Source organism: Phyllobates terribilis, unplaced genomic scaffold (assembly GCF_046119375.1).
Source record: "Phyllobates terribilis strain yellow unplaced genomic scaffold, ASM4611937v1 Scaffold_5__5_contigs__length_657084704, whole genome shotgun sequence".
NCBI lineage: Eukaryota > Metazoa > Chordata > Amphibia > Anura > Dendrobatidae > Phyllobates > Phyllobates terribilis.
This window is the reverse complement of record NW_027362765.1, coordinates 410,446,915-410,460,527: the sequence shown is the minus strand read 5'-3', so window position 1 is coordinate 410,460,527 and position 13,613 is coordinate 410,446,915.

Below are 13,613 nucleotides of genomic sequence, written 5' to 3'. Positions count from 1 at the left end.
ATACATTACCTGTCCCCGCCGATCGCCACCTAAAATAAAGTAAAAAATAAAAATCTACACCTATACTCACCTAGACACCTAATTCCCCGAAGCCATCGATCTCCTGTAATAAAATATAAAATAATAAACCACAACCTTATCCTTACCCCTCCGTAGTAGTCCACAAGTGTCCCACGAAGATCTCCAGTTTAGAGCAGCCGCATAAAATGTGACCGCTCTAAACCGCTGCCGCCGCTAGAATGACGGGGCCATGAAGCAGCCCCGTTATTGCATAAGTGGGTTCCCCGGAGTTCAGGCAGCGCTGCTCCGGTTCGCTCCTTTACGGCCCTTCTGTACTGTGAGAAATTCCCACGGTACAGCAGGGCCGTAAAGGAGGTCACCGGAGCTGCGCTGTATGAATGCACTCCGGTGACCTCAGTCAGGGGCTCACACTGCCGGGAGCGGACGTGTTCCCGGCAGTGTGAGCTTACAGCAGCCATGACAGCTGTCACATCTCCAGATGTGACAGCTGTGCATGGGAGATCAGCGCAGGAACGTGGACAGGTAACTACTAAAAAAAAATAAACTAAGAATTAAATAAAATGGTGTGTTTTATTTCAAATAAATTATTTTTTTCTGGGTGTAGTGTGTGTTTTTTCTTTTTAACACTTTGTAGGTTAGTAATGGGTTGTCCTATAGATGCCCATCATTACTAAACTGGGCTTCATGGCAGCAGGCGCTGACATGAACCCCACCACTATTACCCCCCGCCATCGCACCAGGGCAGTGTGGAAGAGCGAGGCTAAGTGCCAGATTTGGCGCACAAATAGGATGTGCCAAATCTGGGGCGGCTGAGGGCTGATATTATAGCCTGGGAGGGAGCCTATAACCATGGCCCCTTTCTAGGCTATTAATATCAGGTCGCAGCTGTCCGCCTAGCCTTTGCTGGCTCCAATTTATAGCGGGGCCCTATTTTTTTTGGGGGGGAGTCCCACCTGTAGAATGGTCTGTAAAGCCTAAGCTAACTGCTGCGGACTGATATTAATAGCAAGGGAAGGGGCCATGATCCTTGGCTACTTCCCAGACTATTAAATCAGCCCTCAGCCTTCCCTCATTTCCTTAAAAATACGCGTGAGCCCACCCTTTTTTCTTTTTTTTTTTTTTATACATTGATTAGGGGTTGGACTAGGAAATGACATCAAATTGGCCTTTTTTTTTTTTTCTTCACTAATTCTATTTGTCGTCAAAAACGCACATAGAATCCGCATGCGTTTTTCTGGCAAGGAGATGCGGAAATGGTTAGGAAAATTTCTGCTTCATTTCTGCATTGTGGGCACATAGCCTAATATTGGCATGAACCCATGAATTTCGGGCTTAGGGCCAGCGGATAACACAAAGCTGGCCCTAACCTCTTTATTACCCAGTGAGCCACCGCACCAGGGCCCTGGATGAGCTGGATACAGCGCCAGAAGATGGCGCTTCCATGAACGCGACATTTTCTGGGGTGGCTGCGGACTGCAGTTCGCAGCAGGGGGGGGGGCCACAAAGCTTGGGCCACCCTGTGCTGTGGATTCCAGCCCCCAGCTACTTAGTTCTACTTGGCTGGACACAAAAATAGGGCGAAGCCCCACGTATTTCTTTTTGATAATTATTTCATGAAATTCATGAAATGATTTAAAAAAAAAAGGGCTTCCCTATATTGTTGTGTCCGGCCAGGTACAAATAGGCAGCTGGGGGTTGGGGGCAGCCCGTTCCTGGATGCTGTACCTGGCTGGCATAAAAAATATGACGAAGCCCACATCAAAATTTTTAGTAAAAATTAATAAAAAAATTAATAATAATTTAGGGACTGAATCTTTATTAACCCCTCTAGTGTCATTTAATGTTAAAATAAAGGATTTATTAAAAAAAAAATTGCCGTGTGGTTCCTCCTCTAGCAAAGGTTAAGCAGACACCTGGGACAGATGTTTGAAGCCTGGGAAGGGGGTAATACCCACGGAGCTTCCCAGGCTACTAATATCAGCCCCCAGCTGAATACCTAACCTTTACTAGCTATTAAAATGGGGGACCCCCAAAAAAATGACGTGGGGTCCCCTTATTTTAATAGCTAGCAAAGGCTTGGTAGACAGCTGGGGGCTGATATTAATAGTCCAGGAAGAGTGCCATGAATATTGGCCCCCTCCCAGGCTAGAAGCAGCAGCCCTCAGCCGCCCCAGATTTGGCACATCCTATTTGTGCGCCAAATCTGGCATTTAGCCTCGCTCTTCCACGCTGCCCTGGTGCGGTGGCAGGGGGTAATAGTGGTGGGATTCATGTCAGCGCCAGCTGCCATGAAGCCCAGGTTAGTAATGATGGGCGTCTATAAGACAAACCCATTAATAACCTACGAAGTATTAAAAAGAAAAAACACACACTACACCCAGAAAAAAATAATTTATTTGAAATAAAACACACCATTTTATTTAATTCTTAGTTTACTAAAAAAAAATAGTTACCTGTCCACGTTCCTGCGCTGATCTCCCATGCACAGCTGTCACATCTGAAGATGTGACAGCTGTCATGGCTGCTGTAAGCTCACACTGCCGGGAACACGTCCGCTCCCGGCAGCATGAGCCCCTGACTGAGGTCACCGGAGTGCATTCAGTCAGCGCAGCTCCGGTGACCTCCTTTACGGCCCTGCTGTACCGTGGGAATTTCTCACGGTACAGCAGGGCCGTAAAGGAGCTAACCGGAGCAGCGCTGCCTGAACTCCGGCGAACCCACTTATGCAATGACGGGGCTGCTTTACGCCCCCGTCATTCTGGCGGCGGCAGCGGTTTAGAGCCGTCACATTTTATGTGGCTGCTCTAAAGTGGAGATCTTCGTGGGACACTCAATTTGGACTACTACGGAGGGGTAAGGATAAGGTTGTGGTTTATTATTTTATATTTTATTACAGGAGATCGATGGCTTCGGGGAATTAGGTGTCTAGGTGAGTATAGGTGTAGTTTTTTATTTTTTACTTTATTTTAGGTGGCGATCGGCGGGGACAGGTAATGTATAAACTAATTTATTTTAGGTAACCACTGGCAACCAATGAAATGTATTTAAAATTTATTGGGGACCAAAAACATCAAAAAAAATATATGGGGGCCTAAAAGTATAAAAGATGTATAGGGGCAAAAATAACATATGGGGCAGTTTAAATAGCAGGATCAGGCTGATGGGAACTCCTGCTCCCATCGAGCTGATCCTGCTGGCACGAGTGGACGGGGGACAGACATAGGCCGATGGGAGTAGTAGTGTCACATCGGCCTATGTCTGCCTGCACGCAGACACCCGCAGACATCGCGCAAACACCGGCAGACACCCGCAAACAGCCACAGACACCGCGCAGACACACGCAAACACCCGCAGACACCGTGCACACACCAATCATGACCAGGACATTCAGGTCCATCCTCTTGTACCACCCCAGGTGCTCAGCCATGATCCAGGAAGACTTGAATGGTATGGGATTCTCGTCTTCCTGGATTGATGGGATGGTCTAGGAGTTGTGGCTGACCTATGCGGCCATGGGAAAGTTGATGTGAGTTCATGCAGTCAAGCATGAACTCACATGAACCCTCTGAGGGCAACGCGGCTACTTCAAATGAACAGCTGATCAGCATCAGCTGATACCTCAGCTGTTCATTTGAAATAACCGGCGGGAGAGCGCAGCACAGAACGGGAAAGCCCGCGGTGAAATCTTTTCACTGCCGGCTTCCCCGCCCGGGTCCTTCGCTCCCCACTCCTTTGTGCTGCGCTCCCCTCCCCGTCCTAACTTACGATCGGGATGGGAGGTGGCGGGGGGAGCGGAGGATCGGGATGGGAGGCTGGGGGGAAGCAGTATGGGGCTGTGTGATTGTTTAAAAGCCTGCGGCTTTTTACCGCCCACCGACTTTTAAACAATCAGGAGAATTCTCTCATGCTGGGATGGCATTCTGATGACAGGCTGGATCGCAGCTGAGCACTGCCATCCAGCTTGTCATCCTTCAGAGACACTGCAGAGCACAGGCATTATGGGAACTTTCGATTCCGGTATCCGATATTCTAAAAGTATCGGAACTTGGTATCGGAACTCCGATACCGTGAATATTGGTCGATACTCGATATTACAGTATCGGAATGCTCAACACTAGTCAGGACCCCACCTCTGCATTCATCACTACATCTCTCCACCTGTAGGGGGTGCTTATATGCACTAGGGTGCTGCCCCAGCCGGGATAAGTGGAGATGGGGGAACAAAAAAAAGGGGGAACCTAGTAGTGGGTGAGGGTGGAGGACACACTTAGAGGTTACACATACTAAATTCATATTTAATAGCCAGCCATCTTAAGTTCAAGGTCTTTTGATTGTGATCTTCATCACTGAACGTGGCTTTCTGTGTGAACCTGCAGTTGATGGGGACACGGTCTTCTTACTCTGACCTTGAGTCGAGGAGCGGACAAGAGTTAACAGCTGTCTCTACCTGGTCAAGGTCCCTACTTAAGAAGGCCTGGAGGGGAGCGGAGAAGTAAAGCTCCACAGGCAAAAGGTTACCGGAGAATACAGACGGAGCGGCATACGCCACCTGTACTCTTTATTCTGGCCTAGTCAGAGGGACTCCTGCTGCAAAAGGGGTACCGGCCCCTGATACCTGACTTTGTCACTTCACGTCCTAGTCAGAAAAGCCCGGAAGGCTCAGTGGATCCCATCGGGTAAAGGACGGAGCGGAGTCGCCACCAGTACCCTTGTTCTGTGCATAGACCAGAGGGAAACCTGGCCTTACCACACGTAGTACACCCAGACAGGAGAGGACTTAGTAAGAAGTCTAGGAACACCCTGGTGTGGGGTCCTGTCTAAAGCACCTGAACTACTCGGAGGTTGTCGGACCCCCGGTCCTGGTGGCCGCAGAGCGCCGTGAGGAGCAGGGAGAAGCCTTGCAGCTGCATGCTCTACCGTGAGTAAAAACCTGGAAGACTACCCCTGTGGCCTCCGGTCCTTTATTCTCGCGCCGCACCGCACTGCACCAGAGTTCACTACTACTCCCTCCATCCGTGTCTCTGCCCTGAGGCCCTGCTCTGCCTGTGGGGAGTAGCACCATCCACAGCTGCCACTACATCCTGCCTCGGAGGACTGCCGCAGCGCTGGTGGCCATCACCAGACACCACAGGTGGCGTAGTCAATACAACCACTCGATTAACACCAACCCTGAAAGCCCATTAAATCTTTTATGTGACGGCCCTGGGCATGGAACGGGTCCAGGCCACGGCTGCAACCCCCAACAACTGACCCGGCTCCGAGTACCCCCATCTTCCCAGGGAGGGCTGAGAGCGTTACACTGCCTGGGACACCGCAACTTCGAGACTGTACTACTATACCTGGACGATGTGATAGTGTACTCCAAAACGTATGAGGACCACTTGAAGCACCTGGCGGAGGTATTTGAGTCGCTGTCCCGGTATGGGATGAAGCTGAAGCCCTCAAAGTGCCACCTGCTTAAGAGGAAGGTACAGTACCTGGGGCACATCGTTAATCCAGAGGGAGTAGCACCAGACCCAGAGAAGGTCACTGCCATCCAGAAATGGCCAGAGCTGAAGAGCCTCAAGGAGGTACGTCAGTTCCTGGGACTAGTCGGGTATTACCGGAGGTTTGTGAAGGACTATACTAAGAAAGCAGCGCCTCTGCAAGACCTCCTGGTAGGACATTCCCCCAGAGGCAGAAATCCCCCGTTCCAGTGGGGTAGGGAGCAGACTGAATCCTTTAATGTGATGAAGGAGATCCTGACCGGCGAAGAGATCCTAGCCTACCCTGACTACAGCCAACCATTCCTGCTGTACACTGATGTCAGCAACGAAGGATTAGGAGCTGTACTGAGTCAGAAGCAGAATGGCAAGGAGAAGGTGATCGCCTATGCAAGGAGGAAGCTCCGCCCGACCGAGAGGAACCCGGAGAACTATAGCAGCTTCAAGTTAAGAGTTCCTGGCCCTGGTCTGGGCCATCACCGAGCGGTTCAAATGTAGCGCCCCGAGGGCTCGGTCGCTACAGAGGTATTGCACCTCTACCAGAGGTGTGATATCCCACTCCCGGGTAAGGATGGAGTATGGACCAGGGCTCAGGTAGCTGCATGCATCACACACACCCCATTTCCGGGGGACAGTTCAACGGTGCTCCCATTTAAGTACTAATGCAGGCACGACAGACCATGTCCCTGGCTGGAGTGGGGAGAGGGGAGGAAAACCCGGTGATGTAGGAGCAGGAGGGGACAGTTCCTGAGCGTAGGTAGGAGCTCATTGGTTGCTGGTCACCTGGGCTCATGTTTTAGAGGGAAGTATAAAAGGTGGGCACCATCTTAGATCTGGGTTGAGTCGTTCAGTCAGTGAGAGGAGAAGACAGGGAGTGGAGGCTCTGTTGGAGCTCTGCTCAGAAGTGGGCCTAGAGAAGAGGCCGAGGAAGGAGGAGAAGAAGGAACAGGAAAGAAGGGGAAGAGACAGAGAAACAGAAGGGCTCAGGAACAAGAAGACAGAAGGGACCCTAAGAGCCCATGAGAATATCGGGTGAAGGGTCAGGCAGATTAAGGGTACTGGATCCCAAGTTGGTGGAGGAGAAACTACCCTCAGCCAAAGACCGGAGGTCGTGATCATTTATTGGTGCGACACCTCACCAAACCTGCTAGGAAGGCACCATATAGGACAGCGGTGAACGGGGCCCACGTTTACCCGCGCAGATCCGCGGCAGCTGGACAAAAGTTGGTCACTGGTGGGGCAGGCCAGAGAAAGGATAGAAGGGGGTCCTGAGCCATACTCCTGAACTGCCTGGGGGTTGACCGAGTCCCTCACCTGGTGGACACCGTACAGCTTGGGTGGTCACTGCTTGCGCTGAAGTGACCCGGAGCATATGAACTGTGAGTAAAAGACATTGGACTGCAGTACGTTGTCTGTGTACTCCTTGCTCCTCCAGCACTAACGGTACTGGGACTGTCTTCACCATCACCCCCACCATTCACTACACTGCCCTGGGGCTGCACTCTTCCCGTGGGGAGTTACACTACCTCAGCTGCATACACCATCAGCCTCAGCGTTCTGCCTTGCAGCGGCGGTTCATAATAGCCGCAATCCACGGGTGGCGTAGTCGGACATTACCTACAGCACACAGCAGACTACCACTGGTCTGACCACCCTGAGCCACAGACCGGGTTGCCACTACTACCCCCATTGTCTCCCTATTGCCCGGTTCCGAGTGCCCCATGGCCCAGGGGGTGAGTCGCAAGCACTACCTAGCCTCCAGTAAATTCACTGCCTTCACTGATAATAACCCCTTGACTCATCTGGAAACAGCCAAGCTAGGAGCCATGGAGCAACGATGGATGGCTCGGCTGTCAAACTACCAATTCACTATTAAGTACCGGGCGGGCCGCAAGAACGCCAACGCCGATGCCCTGTCCAGGATGCCTCACCAATTGGACACTGAAGAGGAAGTGGATGACCTGGAGGAGATTGAACTACCTGCCTTTCATCGGAATGGAATGGTCCACGAGCAACGAGCCTCCAGGAGGCAACGTGGTAAGACGTTAAACCCCCTGCCTCACCACAGTTGGAAGGAGACCCACGACAGCGACCCGGTTGTCAGCCGTATCAAAGAACTGATAACCCAGGAAGGTTCCTCCCTGGAGATGGAAGTGTGTCTCCAAGCTAAGCAGCTGTGGAGTGAGAAGAGCCGGCTGTTCATCTATAGAGAGAAGCTGTGCCGGAGGTACGTCAACACCAAAACCCATGAGATGGTATGACAGATAGTGGTGGCCAAGGCAGACATCCAGATGGTGTTGGAGGCCTACCACGATCAGGCAGGGCACTTTGGCTGGAAGACGCTAGAAACCCTGCTGAAGTGTCGGTTTTATTGGGCAGGAATGCGCAGTTCCATCGAGAGGTGGTGCCGGAAGTGTGGACCCTGTAGCCTCAGAAGAAAAGACTACAGGAGCCAGAAGGCACCCCTGCAACCCATCAAGACGACTCGTCCCCTGGAGATCGTGGCCCTGGATCATGTCAAGCTGCCACCCAGCAGGTCAGGATATTCCTATGCCCTGACCAGGGCCGGCTCCAGGTTTTTCTGGGCCCCGGGTGAAAGAGTCTCAGTGGGCCCCTTTAACACATACCACGCAGAGATACGGCGGAGAAATATATATATATATAGTACTATGCAAAGATTTCACTTCTTACATTACATGAGTGATATCTATTGTAAATTCCACAATAGCTCAGAAACCGGCGAATCGCTCCACACAGAATACTGGCTCCCATAAAATGCTCCATACAGGATACTGGCCCCCATATAACGCTCCATACGGAATACTGGCCCCCATATAATGCTCCATACGGAATACTGGCCCCCATATAAGGCCCCATACGGAATACTGGCCCCCATATAAGGCTCCATACGGAATACTGGCCCCCATATAAGGCTCCATACGGAATACTGGCCCCCATATAAGGCCCCATACGGAATACTGGCCCCCATATAAGGCCCCATACGGAATACTGGCCCCCATATAAGGCTCCATACGGAATACTGGCCCCCATATAAGGCTCCATACGGAATACTGGCCCCCATATAAGGCTCCATACGGAATACTGGCCCCCATATAAGGCTCCATACGGAATACTGGCCCCCATATAAGGCTCCATACGGAATACTGGCCCCCCTATAAGGCTCCATACGGAATACTGGCCCCCATATAAGGCTCCATACGGAATACTGGCCCCCATATAAGGCTCCATACGGAATACTGGCCCCCATATAAGGCCCCATACGGAATACTGGCCTCCATATAAGGCTCCATACGGAATACTGGCCCCCATATAAGGCTCCATACAGAATACTGGCCCCCATATAACGCTCCATACAGGATACTGGTCCCCTTATAAAGCTCCATACAGGATACTGGCCCCCATATAACACGCGATACAGGATACTGGTCCCCTTATAAAACTCCATACAGGATACCGGCCCCCATATAACGCTCCATACAGGATACCGGTCCCCTTATAACGCTCCATACAGAATACCGGTCCCCTTATAATGCTCCATACAGGATGCTGGCCCCATATAATGCTGCATGCAGGCTGTTACCCCCCACATAATGCCCCATACAGGCTGTCCCCCCCTTATAATGCTCCATGCAGGCTGTTATCCCCCACATAATGCCCCATACAGCCCCCCCCCCTTTTAATGCTCCATGCAGGCTGTTATCCCCCACATAATGCCCCATACAGGCTGCCCCCCCCTTATAATGCACTATGCAGGCTGCCCCCCCCTTTATAATGCCCCATGCAGGCTGTTCCCCACCTTATAATGCCCCATGCAGGATGTCACCCCCCCCCTCTTTATAATGCCCCATGCAGGATGTCCCCCCCCTTCTCTTTATACTGCCCCATGCCTCCATACATTAAAAAAAAAAAATCAAATACTCACCTCCCTTCTCCTCACCTGCTACCTGCTGCCCGCTGCTTGCTGCTCGCTGCCCGGATCCGGACTCCAGCGTTGTCGGCGTCTTCCCGCTCAGCGCTCCCTGTGACGGCTCAGGGGAGGGCGCGGTGTAAAGGCGTCACCGCGCCCTCTGACCTGAGACGTCACAGGGAGCGCAGAGCAGGAAGACAGCTGATCTGCGGAGGCATGGGGAGAGGTAAGTATCCAGCTGCCAGGGCCCTGAGCAAGCGGCGGAGAAGGGCGGGCGCTGACACCGCTCTCCTCCGCCCATAGCCCAGCGGTGTGAGCGACCGCCAGTGGGCCCCTCTGCCTGCTCAGGGCCCCGGCATTTGACCGGGTGCGCCGGGTGCTGACGCCGGCCCTGGCCCTGACCATGGTGGATCACTACTCCCGGTTCCTGGTGGTCGCCCCCGTCAAGGATCTGACGGCAGAAACTGCGGCGAAGACGTTTCAGGCGTACTTCTGCAGGCCCCATGGAAACCTGGAGCAGGTGCTACCAGATCAAGGCTCAGCCTTTGAGGCCGAATTGTTCAAAAAGTTCTGCCATCTGTACGGGTGTAAAAAGATCTGGACTACACCGTACCACCCCCAAACCAACGGTCTCTGTGAAAAGATGAATAACATCGTCATCGACGTGCTGAAAACCTTACCACTAGAGGAGAGAAATCAGTGGCCAGACCTACTACCTGACCTGGTAGATCTGTACAGCCACATACCTGTGAGTTCCACCAATTGTACTCCAGCATATCTCATGCGAGCCAGACGCGGGAAGTTGCCCATGGACCTGGAGCTTGGTGTAGTAGAACCAGAAGCAGATATGTCCACTGAGGACTAGGACACGACCAGACAGGAGCAGTACAGAAGCGTACAGGCCTGTGTCGAAGACAGTCTCACTCGGGTAAGGAAAAAGCAGGAAGCCCACTACAATAAAAGTGCGCCCGCAGAACCCTTCACACCAGGAGAAGTGGTGTTAAAGAGGAAAAGGAGAAACCACAAACTTGATGACCAGTGGGAGAGAGAACCCTACACTGTGTTAAATTCAAGATATGATAATAGGAAGACCTGCCTAATTAGTAGAGACGGAGAAAGAACGACTGCAACGGTATCTAGAGACCATCTGAAGTTGTGTCCAGACCTGCTAAAGCCCCAAGAAGAAGTGCCTCTCATTATCCAGGAGGAACCTAAAGAAGCAGTACTCCATACTGACTTAAGAGATTTACCAGCAGACTGGCCTCAACTAGGAGGAGCAATAATAATACCTGTGATCCACTTTTTTCAACAGCCAGAAGACCCTCCACAGCAAGTAGAGCCTGTAAGTGCTTCAGGAGAGCCTGCTCAAGAAGAATCCCCGGAAGAAGGATCCCCGGTTGGAGCAGAGCAAGAAGGCCCAGCCAATGGTATACTTGCCAGTCCCGTAGAGAGGTTAAGGCAACCCTGCAGTTCCCCAACACTTAGAACTGACAGAATGGGAGGTAGTGCAAATACTAGTGCCTCACGCATCCCAGTACCACGTAGGTTGACACGTAGCACATGAGGTCAGACCCCTGTCAGATACAGAGAGTAAAGAAGGAAACTCTGACAGTGTAGATAGTTGCCCTTGTGGTATTATATTGAGTATTTTCATGTATATGTATTTATTAACTTGTGTTTTGCCTTATAATGGACAATCTAAGTGAAATGGACACTTTTCTTGCTTGCCTCTAACTACCCGTCAGAGTACATCAAGAACTTTGTGGCTGAGAACTGTGTGCAGCCCAAAACCTATTTGCTGTAAATAATTGCACTCCCTGGAGTGCCCCTTTAGGTGACCTCAGAACAAAAACCTGTCTGGTGTGGCACAAGCGGAGGTCCAACTCAGGATCACCATGCCCTGCAGCCACCCCAGGGCCTATGTGGAGGGTTTGCTTTGGACAGGTCCCTCAAGCTACCATGTACTCTAACCTGTGAGATGGACATCCTGTGGGGGAACCTCACCGCAAGAGACTTGAAATCTGAGGTTGCTTATTGAATTGCATATACCTTTTTATTATTTATGATGTTTTATATGTAACGTTTAAGCAAAGTGCCTCCCATAAAGGGAAGAGTTATTGTTGTTATAAAAAGTACTTCAGTCCGGGAATGTGGCGTACTGCTGTGCATTGGTGCCACAGATCCCAGAGGGGTGCATGGACGGATTCCTCCACAAGAGGCCCTCGTAGCATTCACACATCTCCACCTTCCACCTTAGACCACCAGAGGGAGCCCGTTAGGGATATAAATATGGAAGGTGGAGCTAGTCAGAAGGTCGGTCTGGTCTGAAGTCTATGTCTGGAGTCCACAGAGAGTGCAGTCTGTGAGGAAGTCAGTCCAGCCCGGACTCAGGCATTTTTTCTCATTTTTCAACACATTATATGATAAAATGAATGGTGTTGTTCAAAACTACAACACTAAGCGTCAGCACACTGTGATTTGCAGATGTGTAAGATGCGTTCTTTGTGCTGTGAAAATACACAGCTGTGATATCTCACCAAATATTCATCGTGGGAACTTAAAATGATGTTTTTCTGCTATGATTAAGGATGGTTTGGATGTATGAAACATGTTGATGTTTTATTTCTATCTTTGTGGAATTAAGGCTGCATGAATCTATCACCAGCCATTATCTGTATATGTACAAATATTAAGTGCTACTGAGTGCTGTAGGAAAAACTTAGAATAGTGAGGTGATTTGATAGTCCTGCCACAAATAATCTGTTTCTACTGCACACTTAAAATTGCTGATAGTGGGAATGAACCTGATTATCAGCAGTAGTGCACTCCTGAGAGGTGGGGCAGCAGAGAAAATGTCTTGGACATGAGAGTGGGAAGTCCTGATTATGGAGGATGTTAATCTTAGCTCATTGGAGTGTAGATATGGTAATAGACAGAGATGCAGGACTGTGAAGCAGTGTGGAGAGCTTTGTGGATGAGTGCAATGACTGGTACAGGGTGGCGGGACCAGTGTAACTGCTGGACAGAAATATGAGATTGACTGACTGCTGCATTAAGGATAATGAGAAATACATTTAGTTAGAAGAATAGCAATTAGTGAGTTACAAGTATTTGTGAATTCAAGACAAAAAGGAATCAGAGCAATAGTAACAGATTTTACTTTTTTTTAATTAATAATGGGATGAATAAAATCGTGAACATTATCAATAGACTAAATCAAAGTCATGAAGATAGCCGGGGTCAGATACCAGGTGATCAGTAAATGACAAGTCAGACGAGCAGTATGAATACCGCGGAGCCCGATGACAGAGTCGTTACTGAAACTTGTCCAGGTTGACCAGTCAGAAGGCCACAGGTAGATGGTGACGGTCCTTCTATACAGCTCCAGCAGTGATGGTGGATCTGCTGGACTTCAGGGCGCTGGATGCTTAGGTGTCCCGTCTTTTAGATGGTTTTAGGGCAACAATGACAGCATGCAAATGCGCGAGCAGCCCTGGATAATCCACGCCGGCAGGATGATAAGATCCGGCGGAAGATGGAACCTATGAGAAGAGAAATAAATATAATGTAAGTGATGGGACTCCATATTACATGATAATGCTGTGCAGTCACTGTGGCCGGATGGCAGAGGAATATTATCATACAGAGGTCAGGGGTCATTGTCGGCAATGATACATGTGACAATCCCATCACTGACAGATGACATCTACTCCACATGAATTATTCTCACTGACATCACACAACATGGAGTTGATTCTCACACTTACCTCGTCTCTTTTTCCCATTTTTTCCATTTTCTGAGTTTTGTTGCTCCATACTCAGATTTATTGCCGATTTTCTTTCTTCATGAGATGGAAATTCTGATGAAAAATTTAAAAAAAAAATCAGTAACAATATATTCTTATAGGATCTGCTTTGTCATAATATGGATAACATAAGAGACCTATAGTATTGTATAAAACCATGTGGGAATATTTGAGCCTTGAAGTCAACATTCACATTGCTGGGGCTGTAGACATGTACATACCTGGCAATGGGGACGAGGGTGGCAAGATGGTAACAGCATCGTCTGTATTACATACAGGAACAGATACTTTCTGCCTGTTTGAAGAAGAAAAACATGTAAATCTCAAGTAAACTCCATATAAAAGGGGTTGTCTCACTAGAAGAACACCGACTAT